Raw genomic sequence first — 12,378 nt, forward strand, 5'->3', positions numbered from 1 at the left:
CTGAATGATGAGAATCCTGAACAATATGAATCAATTCAGTTTCTGAGGTTTGGATAATGAGTAACTTGGATTGCATAATAAAGGACATATTTAAAATTTTATTCAAAACCCACTGATTCCTGGGTTAGGATAGCAGGAGTTTGGACATGGGGGGTTTGGGGAGTAAGTGAGGAGTTTCTGTTTTCACAGAACTTTACAGTTTACAGAGCATTTTAGTATAAGTGGCCTTCTGTATTCTTTAATCTCCAGAGGTAAGTGTTAGTCCACCCTTCACTCAGTTTCACAGAAGAGGAACAGTTTCTGCTTTTAATTGCAAGCAGAACAGATATAACACAATTGGTGTCAAGGAACTTGACAAAGGACTAGGCTCACTGCCAGGTCATGGTCTCCTTCAATACTAAGCCTACGTTTCTTATTCTCTCCAAAGCAAGCACTGGTCCTTCCTGGCTCCTGTCTATTAGTGAGATATCTAAAGTCCTAAAGCTCAGAAATTGAGTGTAAATGGTAGGGTCGCTACCGTTTTGCAAATTTTGTAAATTCTGTTTATCAACATTTTGAAAGCTTTTAATTTTCCCCTTTAGCTCCCAACTCATGGTAAAACCGTTAAAAAAAATATGATAGGTGGCTGCAAATTTCTTCTGTAGGTAAAACCCTGACAGAATCTAAAGGGGGTGCTGGGAAAAGAAGGAAGAGAAACAACTTCGTTGACTGGTTCCTAAGACTACAGATAATTCTCTTATGAAATCCACATTGTGAGGTTTCTGGAGTTGAGTTCTACTCATAGGCCAAACGTTTCTATGATGATCCTTGGCACTATTAAACTGAAAAGGGATAACTCCCTACCTTATTAAACAAAGATTGGGAAAGGCAAAAAGAAAAGAGGGAGAAATTAGCAACCTTCTTGGGAAGACTTCCAGTCTTGTGCTATAAATAACCTATAAAAGATGTTGAGGATATCAGAGGCAATGTTTGTGAGATTCTCATTAGCCCAGAAATATTTAATACCAATAGAGAAATTGATAGCTAGAGACCAGCGGAGGCCTAGACATAGAGTAGGTGCTCAGTAAACGTTTGTAGATTGAATGGATGTGAATGGTCCTGCAAACAGTACAAGACAAAAAGAAAACCAGAAACCATCCTGCAGTCTGATAGGAGAGTAGACTTAGGTCAGTCTCAAACCACCTGGTTTGTTTCTTCATTTCTAGCATTGAGCTTATTAATATTTTACTTGTGGAATTAGTTAACATTTCTGTTTTACCTCCCTTCTCTTTAGAACGCTTAAGTAGAAGTCCTTAGAAGTCATGCTCATCTCCTTTTTCTTACAGAGGAGGCACATTTACCAAATAAAGTGAATGACCTTCATTCACCATCCCAGACAAGGCTGTTTATGAACTGCAAAGAAGAACATCAAATCCTTGGAGGAAAGTGCTGCAGGCATTCAGTCTAGGAAGCCAAAGATGGCTAACAGCCTTTCCATGAGCATTCTCAAGTATACCAAGGCTACACTCCCAAGGGGTTTGGGATTTTATGACTGGTTTTCTCTTTAAAACTTCTGACTTGTTAAGGAGTGCATATGGAGTGGGGTAGACTTACACTTATTGACTTTCTAGCCACTGTGTATCAGGTCCAGTTGTAGACATCATGGAAGAAGAGACAAGACTCATGCTCTCCAAATATATTCCAGTGATAGGCATGAAAGGTCAGAAGGGTAAACAGTGGGACAACAGAAAGGTAACCGATGATTATGTAAGATAATTCAACCAATGAGGACGCTACAGGGAAAGTAAGACAGGTAATGAGGTGTGATGGAAAGTAGCTGGGGTGGCAAGGTCACATGAAATGGGCTGACCAGGAAGGAACTCATGGAAAAGATGATGTGCCCCAAGACCTGAATAATAATGAGCCAGCCATGCAAAAATCTGGCCAGATTATCTCAGGCAGTAAGAATGATGATGATGATATAGCAAGTACTTACCAACCACTTACGATGTGCCAAGCTTTATTTTAAGCCTTTTGCCAGTGCTACGTTGTTTAACCCTCTCAACAACTCATTGAGATCAGGGACTACGGATGAGGAAATTTTATTGATGAGGAAACCGAGGCAATGAAAGAGTAGACAGTTAATTGCCCAAGGTTCTATAGCTAGATAAATGGTCTAATACAGAAGTACAGAGACTCTGGCAGAGGGCAGAATTTGGTATTCTGGGGAGCTGGAGACTTCTGTGGGATGAAGGCAGGGAAGTCCTATCCCCTAAAGCCTTCTAGACCAACCTGAGGATTTTGGGTTTTCACTGTATGGTTTTAAGCAGATGATTTTAAGGCCCACCTCAGAGGAATGACATAACTTGATATGTGTTTTTAAGTATATGTTCTGGCTGTAGAGATGCTAGTCCAGGTGTAGTAGGGGTATAAATCTGTGTGGTGGGTAACAGCCTTGAGGCCTGAGGTTTTGAAGAAGTCTGAAAGAAACAGGGATCATGAGATGGGTCTGATCAGGGCTTTGACCCCATTATGCTTAAGTGTTCAGAGCTTTTGATCCCACTGCATCTGTTGACAATTTGGCAGAATTGCTTGGTCATCTCAGTGGAAATGACTGACCTCATCTAGGTCTTCAAGCCAGCTCTAGTTAGGAGGTGACATTTCTGCAGCATGACAGAATGGTGAGGCTTCAGGCCAACACGGGATCCAGTCCCAGCCTAGCAGTTTACCCATTGAATAATGTTAGAGAAGTCCCAACACTTTGATGAGTCTCAGTTTCTACTTCTGTAAAATGAAGCCATGGACACCCACCTCCCAAACTTGTTGTCAGGACTCAATAAAACTAAGTCAGCATCTTGCACATAGTAGGCATTCAATGCTATCAGGTCAAGCAATGCCTTCCCTTTTCCTTTGGGTGGAATGTGGAAGACATTGCAAATTTCACTTGTTTTCTCTTAATTATGGTACATATTTATAGCCATTCCCAAGCTCATTGTGCAGATCAACACCAGAGACTTTGGCCTCAACTGCCTCCCTCACTTTAATGTATTTATTATCTCCCGATTATGTCTCTTGAATTCTACTAGGGTCATATGATAAGGTCATACAATCCAATAACTGTCATTATATTTAAACAATTTGAGTTTTCTGTGTGCAGGAAAATGGTACATGGGCAGAGGTGGTGAGCAGCCCAAGACCAGATGCAGAAAGCTCTTGGCCTGAGCAGTGAGACCACCCAGCCCCTCTTCATATTTCAGGCTACTTCCTTGCCTATGCTCTTAAATTTGAACAGCTCTCCCCTTCCCCCCTTTCCTGAATTTTCCTGACACACTTTTTTTTTTACCCATTCTAGGCAATTAGGAAGGCTATTTCCCAGGAGAATTAACTCTGAGCTCTATCTTGCACTTAACTGCCATCCCTTAGCTTTTCTTCCCCCAGAACGCCAATTTCCCACCTTACCATCTCCCTTGATTTTCAGTATCTTGTTAAACAAAAGTTTCTTTCTCTTTCTCTCGTGCCCGAGACTAAGAATTACTTTCTTTAATCCGAGCCCTATTTGTACTTTTACAGCCAAGAATTTTAGAAGCATTCGCGGCTCTGAAATTGGTTTCAGTTAGGATTGCTCTGCTAAACTACTGTTGTTGTTGTTGTTCGTTTGTGTGTGTCTGTGTGTATTTTTTTCTTTAAATGTTCTGATAGCCATTTCCTCCAGCTTTTCTTTAGAAGTCAGTTTTGTAGACACTGCGATGTCTGTATGTTACATTTCTTTCACTTCCTTAAGAGTTAACTACTTTAATTCCCTTATCATACAGTCATATGTACCACTTTTCTATCTCCAAATGCAATTAAAAGTGCCCTTCGGGTGTTCCAAGTTTTAATCATTCTGTGTGTGGAGCATTCCCATGGCTCAGAAGGGCTTTCTCTGTCTCCTCTCAGATGGAGCCTTTCTCAGAGGAGGAGGAGGAGGAGCGGAAGAGTCAGAATGAGGTGCGACAGCTTTGTTTCAGAGGCCAGATTCTTTGATTGTTAAAGTGTTGGCTCTCCTGTATGGGCCAGTGCCAAGAAACCACTTCTCACCAGCAGTGGCCGTGTGTAGCGTCTTGGGGAACAGGCCAGATGTGAGCCTCCAGGAAAGCATTGCTCTCTCAGACCAGCTTTGTGATCTTAGGCAATTACTGATTTTTATCTATAAAATGGGGATGATAACACCTGTCTCATTATTTTATTGAGGACTTCTAGAAGTTCCTCCAAACTGATGATATTATGATTCTAATTGTTCTCCGAATTGGTCCTTGGAAAAAATTGGAACTCATCTTTTAATCAGATCAGGTCACAGTACTCTCTAGATGCAAGTGCTCATCAAAGTGTGTGTGACATGTGCTTCCCAGCCCTTGGTTAGTGGCCAATTGCTGTGTGAGTTTGATGACACCTGAACAACTCTAGATCCCAATCAGTGTGATGAGTCTACTGGTTGTGCACTTGGATGTCCTGGCAATGTCAAATTGCTACCGTAGCTTTAAAGTTCTTACTCTCATTTTCTGGACCTAACTGCAGAGTGGTAACAAACAGTTTGCAAACCTGCAATGATCCATGGACCACATCTTGAATAGCACACTTTCAGTTATGAGCCTTTTGAGAGTCTAAAACATGCAAGCATTGTAGGAGGTGCAGAAGATCTGCTGGCATGGCTCCTGCCTCCCCGAACTTCAGTGCTTAATAGGGTTTGTCGCCAATCTGAGCGCATGGATGGTAAACGGTCTGCCATGATGCTGGCCTGTTCTGACCACCAGTAACTATGCCTCATTTCGATCACTAAGCAGAGATTCCTATTCCATCCTCAGTCTTGGCTTGGCAGTTAGGTGGGAAATGGGATTGGATTGTCATCCCTTCTCATGTTATAAGACCAAGGAAAAGAACCTGGCTGGCAGTCAAACAAACACACAAACAAATAAACAAAAACTTGGCAGGATTCCGAATACTGATTCCAACTCACTCTCCTAGAGGCCATTTCATGTCATTGTGTTGGGAATCACTTTCCAAAGCCAACTACCCAGTTCTTCCAGGCATTGGACTCTACTCCTCTGCTACTAGTAGAGGCTACGTGTGGGGACTAATGTTCTTACAGTACAGCAGTAACAACAAAAGTCTTCATTCACTCGGGAAATGAAAGCTATGGGAGTCAAAAGCATTAGACGCTTTCATGCCCAGCTGATGGTGCTGCTTACTTGAAGTGTTAGCCTTATTCAACAACACCAACAGCAGAAGGTTATAAATAGTGTTGAAAGCACCCAGTGATAAGGACTATACCCTTGTAATAACATTTGTATTGGGAAGGGGGGTACCAATATATGGTACATGTCTCAGACTCCCTTTTGCCTCCCTTCTTGGCAGATATTAATCAATTGCTTTTCTCTGTCTTCTGATCTATCACAGGGCTTCAGAATGTCAGCGTAGAATTCAAGGCCATGACCAACATATAGGAGATGATAAATGGGATGAGACTCTCTCAGCTTTACAGTGTCCTAATTTACAGCTAAATGTGCTTTTCACGTGCATTATCATTTCAACCCTCACCTGCGATGCTGTTACTATGATTCACAATGTACATAATCAGAAAACTGGGGCCCCAAAGAATTAAGGCAGCTGATGAATATCATACAAGAAATAAGTGGCCAAAGTGAAAGTGGAGCCCTGATCCGCTGCTCTCGGATAGCACAGGAAGGACCTAATATTTATTATGGTCCTTCTGAGTGCCAGGCTTTTATAAACCATAAGTCATTTAATCTTATAAATCGTCAACTCATGCCAACCTATGAGACATTATTCTTTCCGATTTCTGGATGAGGAAAGCGGGGTTCAGAGAACTGTAACAACTTCTTCAAAGCCATTACAGACAGTAAGGAGGTGAGGATTTGAGCCCACATATCTCTAAATTCAAAGCCATTTATTTCTCCTAGCACATGGAGCCCACAGTTCAGCCTCCACTTACACAGAGCACTGCTGGGAGCAGGACATGGCAAAGGTGTTCAGGGAAACGGCATTAAAGACAGTGGCAACTTGAACATGACTTCAGCACTCGACGTTTAGAGAATGATTAAATAAATAGTATGATAGCACCACACTGGAATATTTGCCACTATTATAAACAGATAATATGATGACTATGTAGAAACATGCAAAAGTGTTTACCAAATAACATTAAGAAATCATACGTATACTGATTACATTTATGCAGAAATTATGCATATGAATGGATAAACAGTCAGAGGAAACACAAAGAAAATATCTCTTGGCTGGGATGCAGGAGAATAAGATGCTTTAAAGTCATTTTAGGCATACTGTGGGAAAATAAAAGTTTATGTACCTCAGCATCAAGAAAATCTGGCCAAAGGAAAAAAAAAAAAAAAAGAAAATCTGGCCAAAGAAAATAGATGAAAATAATCACCCATTAGGAAATTTGTCTTCAAGATTCGAAAGAGCACATTTCCAAAATAATGAAAAGGGCGTAATGGCATTTGGAGTAAAAATTAAATGCTGATTCACACCAAGTGGAAGTAGTGATATTAGAATAAAATTTTCCCATTGGGAGCTTGGGAGAATTTCAGTGGGAATTTTGCATACTAGGGAGGTCCCACATCATGTTTCCTTGCATTTCCTCAATGTATTTAAACTTTCTGCTCTTTAGACTTCATGGTGAAGTTCTAGGTAGTGATTTTGAAAATCAATCACACACTTTTTCCCCATAGATACTGTTGGACTAGTGAATTCATCTGAATTCTACTCTGGTTTTTTTTGGGGGTGGGGGAAAGGGATGGGTGTCATTCAAAATTTAGTTTCCATTTACCAAACTCCCATCCACCAGCCATCCATTCAAGAGATGGTTAGTAGGTACTTATTGTGATCTAGAGCTTGTGAAGCTCTAGAAACATAAGACAATCTATCCATGTTCTGGTTGCTGAGTCTAGTGTGGGAGGCAGATGAGTGGAGTGACGGTTCTTATATGGGACCTACAAAGAGCTAAGCAAGAGACGGTGTGCACAGAGCTCCAGGAAGAGTGATGAGGGGCAGCTGCCCTGGCTGAGAGTCAGAGAGAGAGAGAGTCTCAGAAGAGGTGACTGACAAACAAGTCTTGAAGGATGAGAAGGAGGCAGCCAGGGAATACTGGATGGGAAGAGAAAGATAGGAACAGTGTTCTAGGCAGTGAGTCAAACAAAGTCATACTGTACCAATGCATGGAGACAATTGACAGACAACACACTGGGGGAGCTGCCAGTGGTTTATGTGGCTATAAGATGACGTGTAAGATGGGGAAAGGATGTGGGGCAAAGCTGGGTATCAGCGGAGGCCTGAGCATGGAGGGCTTTGATTGCCAAGGTCAGAGAGCATGGTGAAGCAGAGCCATCAACAAGTACATGGGAAACCGCAGAGTCCAATCGAAGTCATATGCTGAGACCAACGAGGCAGGATCTCCTCAAGGATATTAGGGGAGAAGGAAATTGGGGGATGACCCAAGTCCCCCACCAAGGGGGCAGTGCGAACTGTAAACAGACCTACTTATTCTCATATCTTCAACAACTAGGGAGAGGGAGTGTACCTTATCTGCTCTTGTCGGCACCCCCCCCATCCCCTTTTGATCCTGGCACATAGTAGATGCCACCAAAATGTCTCTTGGTTAGATGATTTGACTTAAAACTGAAAAACAAAACCAGAGGGGCGCCTGGGTGGCTCAGCTGGTTGAGCGTCCAACTTCAGGATTGAGCCCTGGTCAGGATTATACCTCGCACCGGGCTCTATGCTGGTGGTGCGGAGCCTGCTTGGGATTCTCTCTCTCTCTCTCTCTCTCTCATTAAGTAATTAAAAAAAAAAACAGAGCACCTTAAATGCTCACGGTGGGAGAAAACTGTACAAGCCAATGTCGCCCTGCCCCATATTGAGCGTGCAAGGATCATCCCTTCTGTCATGGATGGGAGATGAATGAAAACTGCACTTGCCACTCATGGCATCTGGGACTTTGCATCCTGCAGGTCTTCCCCAAGTCCTTACGGACACAATTCCTGCATTACCCACCCCCATTCTCTTTGTGGAATAGGAAATGAAACCGACATCAATTATTTCTTTTTCAGCTTGAAAATCGAATTCATTAAAGCGATTCAAATTTAGGAAACTGCATACAGTAAACACATACAAGAAGTACTTATAGGAAATTTGAAATGATGGCAGTTTCAAACCCTGAGTGAGAAAGGACTTTCACTTTGATGAAATAAAAGGCAAAAATTAGGAAGAATTGTGTTGTCCTCAGGGGTTCTTCTCAGAAGTTACAAATATAGGGGAATCCAATGAACTACTCAACTATCCTGGTGACCCTCAGGTAAGCACACTTGGCAGATAGAAGAAGTGGCCTCCACATGCCTCTATCACTATAATCCAGTGAGGGGGGTGTAATACCCATTTTCCAGATAAGGAAACTGAGGCTCAGAGAGGTTAAGTAACTTGTCCAGGGTCACACAGTTGGCAAGTGGCTGAGCTCAGATACATACTCCTGTCTGGCCCCCAAACCCAAGGGCCAGCATGAGGTGCTTTCCCTGACTAGGCTGTGTTTTTGCTGGAACAAAGCTCTCTCTAGAACTGTGCCACTCAGCTCGGCTATACATTCTGGGTCATAACATCCACCTTGTGCTGCTCCCTAAAACAAACTTAACACTTACATTCCCGCCACGTGAAACTGCCTGGAGTTCCTCGAACTCACCAACTTCCTCCATCCTTCTCTGTTGCTGCTTGTGGTAGACCCCCTGTCCAGTCTATCTGGGACCACCTACTCATCTTTCAGAATCAATTCAAGGGTCATCTCCTTCTTGAAAGCTTTGAGCCTCCTATGTCTGCCCTCCAACAACCATCCCTCCTTTGTGCCTGGACTCGGGCCGTTGGATCAAATCCTACTCTGCCACCTACCAGCTCTGTGATTTTAAAAAGTTACTTCTCTGTGCTTTAGTTTCCTCACCTGAAAAACAGAACTAAAAAGAATCCCTAGTTCATAAGGTTGTCGGGAGTATTAAGAAAAGACTTCCAGGGTGCCTGGGTGGCTCAGTCAGTTAAGCAGCGACTCTTCCTTTCTGCTCAGGTTGTGATCTCATGGTTTGCAAGTTCAAGCCCCGTGTCTGGCTCTGCACTGACAGTGTGGAGTTGGCTTAGGATTCTCTGTCTTCCTCTCTCTCTGCCTCTCTCTCTGTCTCTGTCTTTCTCTATCTCTGTCTCTGTCTCTCTCAAAAATAAATAAATAAACATTAAAAAAAAAATAAAAAAGGCTTCCTACAAAGTCCATAGCAAGAGTACCTGCACATACCAAGTGCTCAGTAAATGTTGGCTATTACATTGTTTACTGTGCCCGGGACAGATTTCTTGCCCAGCACAGATCTGGCTTTCTCGTGTACCTAAATATACAGCGACCTCCTTGAAACTTGTGGAGACCCGGCACAAAGACAGTGTCTAATAAATGCATGCAAAGCAAACAATGAATAGTGAACGATGAACAGTGCATCTGGCGGAATGACAAGGTTGTACAACAAGGTCTCAGGGATTCAGATGTGGTGATACCATCAAGCTTCTCCCTGCCTCCCTGTGGTTGCTGGACTGGATCTTTTTCTGACATGCCGGAGGGACAGCAGGACTTGCTGCTTTCCAGCAAATGTGGCTTTGGGCACTGAGTGTGAGTTTCCGCTCAGCCTTGACCAACCAAGTGGTCCATGGCTGCCCTGAGTTGTTGGTGGGAGGCGTGGCTTCTATCCAGAGGCCAGAGGAGCCCTCCCAGGGCTCCCATGAACCCTGTGGGTGCTTCTTTGTCAGCGCACCTCACTGGAATTGTGGCCAACCACACCCTGCTGACCTCACCCAGCCCTGGAAGGGGCCACATCTTCTTCACACTGAGGGCCCAGCACCTGGCACAAGACCAGGAAGAGAGAGTGGGCTCAGTGAGAGTCCTGAGACCATCAACAGATGAAGCGATTAAGTGAATGAACAAAGGCAGTATGGAGGCAGGAAGGTCAAACAGCTGCTGACCTAGGATACACGAGCAGAGGAAGTAAAGGAGTGTTAGGTAGACACAGAGCGAGAGAAGACAGCCAGATGCTAAATTGATCTCTGTGGCTCCAGTAGGAAGCACAATGATGGCCACCTAGCAGGCATTCAATAAATTATGCCAATGAACAAGAACTGGGAGCTTTTTGTCCCTAGACTCGGCACTAGGCCATTTACAGGGATTATGTCCCTTAACTTACACATGAAACCCTACAAGGAGCTGTCATTACTTTTGACAAAGTGGAGTAAGGACCAATGATAGATGTTGACTCCCCTGGGCAGGAGAGACATGATCCAATTCCTGTCAATATCATCATCCGCCCTTCTTCCTAGAAAGGCAGCAGGCTCTGCATGACGCACCATGGGCTCTAGAACCAGACAGCCTGAGCTCAAGTCCCAGCCCAGCTACTCGGTGGTGTAAAGCAGGGTGACTGAGGTCACGTATTTGCACTCTCTGTGCCTGGCTCTCTTACATGAATGGTGCTTTTGCACACGGGCCATGGCAAAGGCTAGTGAAGTCAGGGCATGCATGGGTGGTGAGAGCACGCTGTCAGTGCTACATTTCAGTGGTAGCCTTTGAAACACTGCTCTGTATTGGCCCAACCCCCATATGTTTCCTTGTATCACTGTTGGGAGACGGGTTGGTACCAGTACCCCTCCCCATTTGCAAACATGATCCTCACAGTCTCCGTGGGTTAAATCAGAGAACCACAGAACGCGGGAGCCAGGTGGGTTGTGTTGACTCCAAAGCGAAGGTCACCACTTTACTGATGATTATAGGAGGAGCTAGGGAAAGGGGAGGAAGGGCATTTAGCATTTATTGATTTGTGTTAAATGCAGTTAAAAGATTTAATAAAGAATCTGTCCAGATTTCACAAGAGGGTCAGTGACCAAGTCTAAGATAGAATCTAAAATCCCAGATTCCTCTCTGGGGTCTCCTGAGGACACACAGTATGGAATTTCTTTCTCTGCCTGAAGAGAGGCATCTTCAGATGGTTTAAACTAAACCTCTCAGGGTCTCCAGCAAGATGAAATGCCTAGCCGAGGAGGATCGCTTTCTGAATTCCTTTGGCTAGAACCTGCCACAGACCCTCATTACCCCAGTCCTTGCTACTCACTTTTACTTGCCAGTAGCCCCGTGGGGAAAATTCTAAATACAGAGCCTGGAGATTTGGAAGAACCTAGTTCCAGCTACGCTGGCTGGGGATCACTCACCTGTCCACCCACCCTCCTGGACAGACTCTGGTTTCCCTCTGAGCAGGGACCACAGGGCTATTTACCAGAGAACAACCCAGTTCAGGGCCGCCAAAATGGTGGTGGTGTTGGGGCAAACTAGTGTGGTGGGCAGCAAGCTGATCCTGCTCGTTGCATGCCTGAATTTGGCTCTGGAGTATCTAGGATGGATGGAAAATGGCTCTTCTCCCTCTACTCAGATGGGGGACACAACCATACTCATGTTTAATCCTTCCAGAGGCTTCTTGCCTGGCACCTGGCTAGCCAGTTGCTCCAAGACCTGCCTCCCAAGTTACTCTCCCTCCTGCGTCTTTTGGCTTCTCATTCCATGTCGCAGCATCATTAAACTGCTTGGAATTCCATCCCCAATCCATGCCCCTTCGTTTCCCTGTGATGGAAGTGTCCTTCCTCACCTTCCTCTGGTTTGCCTTTGTTCATTCTTTCACACTCAAATCAGGCACCATCTCCTCCATAAAGCTTTTCTGATGTAGTCTTCTGAGAGATCTCCGTTCTATACTCCCATTTGTTCACTTGGAGCCTTCAGTCATGGTATTTACCATTTTGTGTATAATGTTCTCTCTATGGATCTGGCTCTCATAGGGGTGGGTTTCTTTTTCTTTTTCTTTTTTTTTTTTTACAAATAGTTTATTGTCAAATTAGTTTCCACATAACACTCAGTGCTCATCCCCACAAGTGGCCTCCTCCATGCCCATCCCCCCCTCCCCCCCACATCCATCAGTCCTCAGTTTTTGTCAGCATTCAAGAGTCTCTCATGGTTTGCCTCTCTCCCTTTCCCCCACCATTTCTGCCCTTCTTCTCCCCCTTGTTCCTCCATCAAGTTCCTTCTAATCCTCCTATATGTGCAAACATATGATATTTGTCCTTCTCTGCCTGACTTATTTCGCTCAGCGTAACAAGGGGTGGGTTTCTTGATGGCAGGTGCCATGACTTTTGTCTCTGAATCTTCACTGTTTAGCCCAGGGCCTGGTACAGGGCACTGAGTGCATAACTTGGAAGCATTTGTTCAAATCATTCTTAATCACAGAAGAGAAAGTCTAGCCAAAGCATTTCAGCATTTCAACATATGCAAAATGA

General features: G+C 44.1%; 1 protein-coding gene across 10 annotated transcripts in view; it reads right to left on the reverse strand.

Annotated features, from left to right (window-relative positions):
* The window catches only part of LDB2 (LIM domain binding 2), a 383,544-nt gene that overhangs the window by 56,933 nt on the left and 314,233 nt on the right, over positions 1-12,378 (reverse strand). The window lies entirely within an intron of this gene.

This window comes from Crocuta crocuta, unplaced genomic scaffold, assembly GCF_008692635.1.
Source record: "Crocuta crocuta isolate KB4526 unplaced genomic scaffold, BGI_CrCroc_1.0 scaffold179, whole genome shotgun sequence".
NCBI lineage: Eukaryota > Metazoa > Chordata > Mammalia > Carnivora > Hyaenidae > Crocuta > Crocuta crocuta.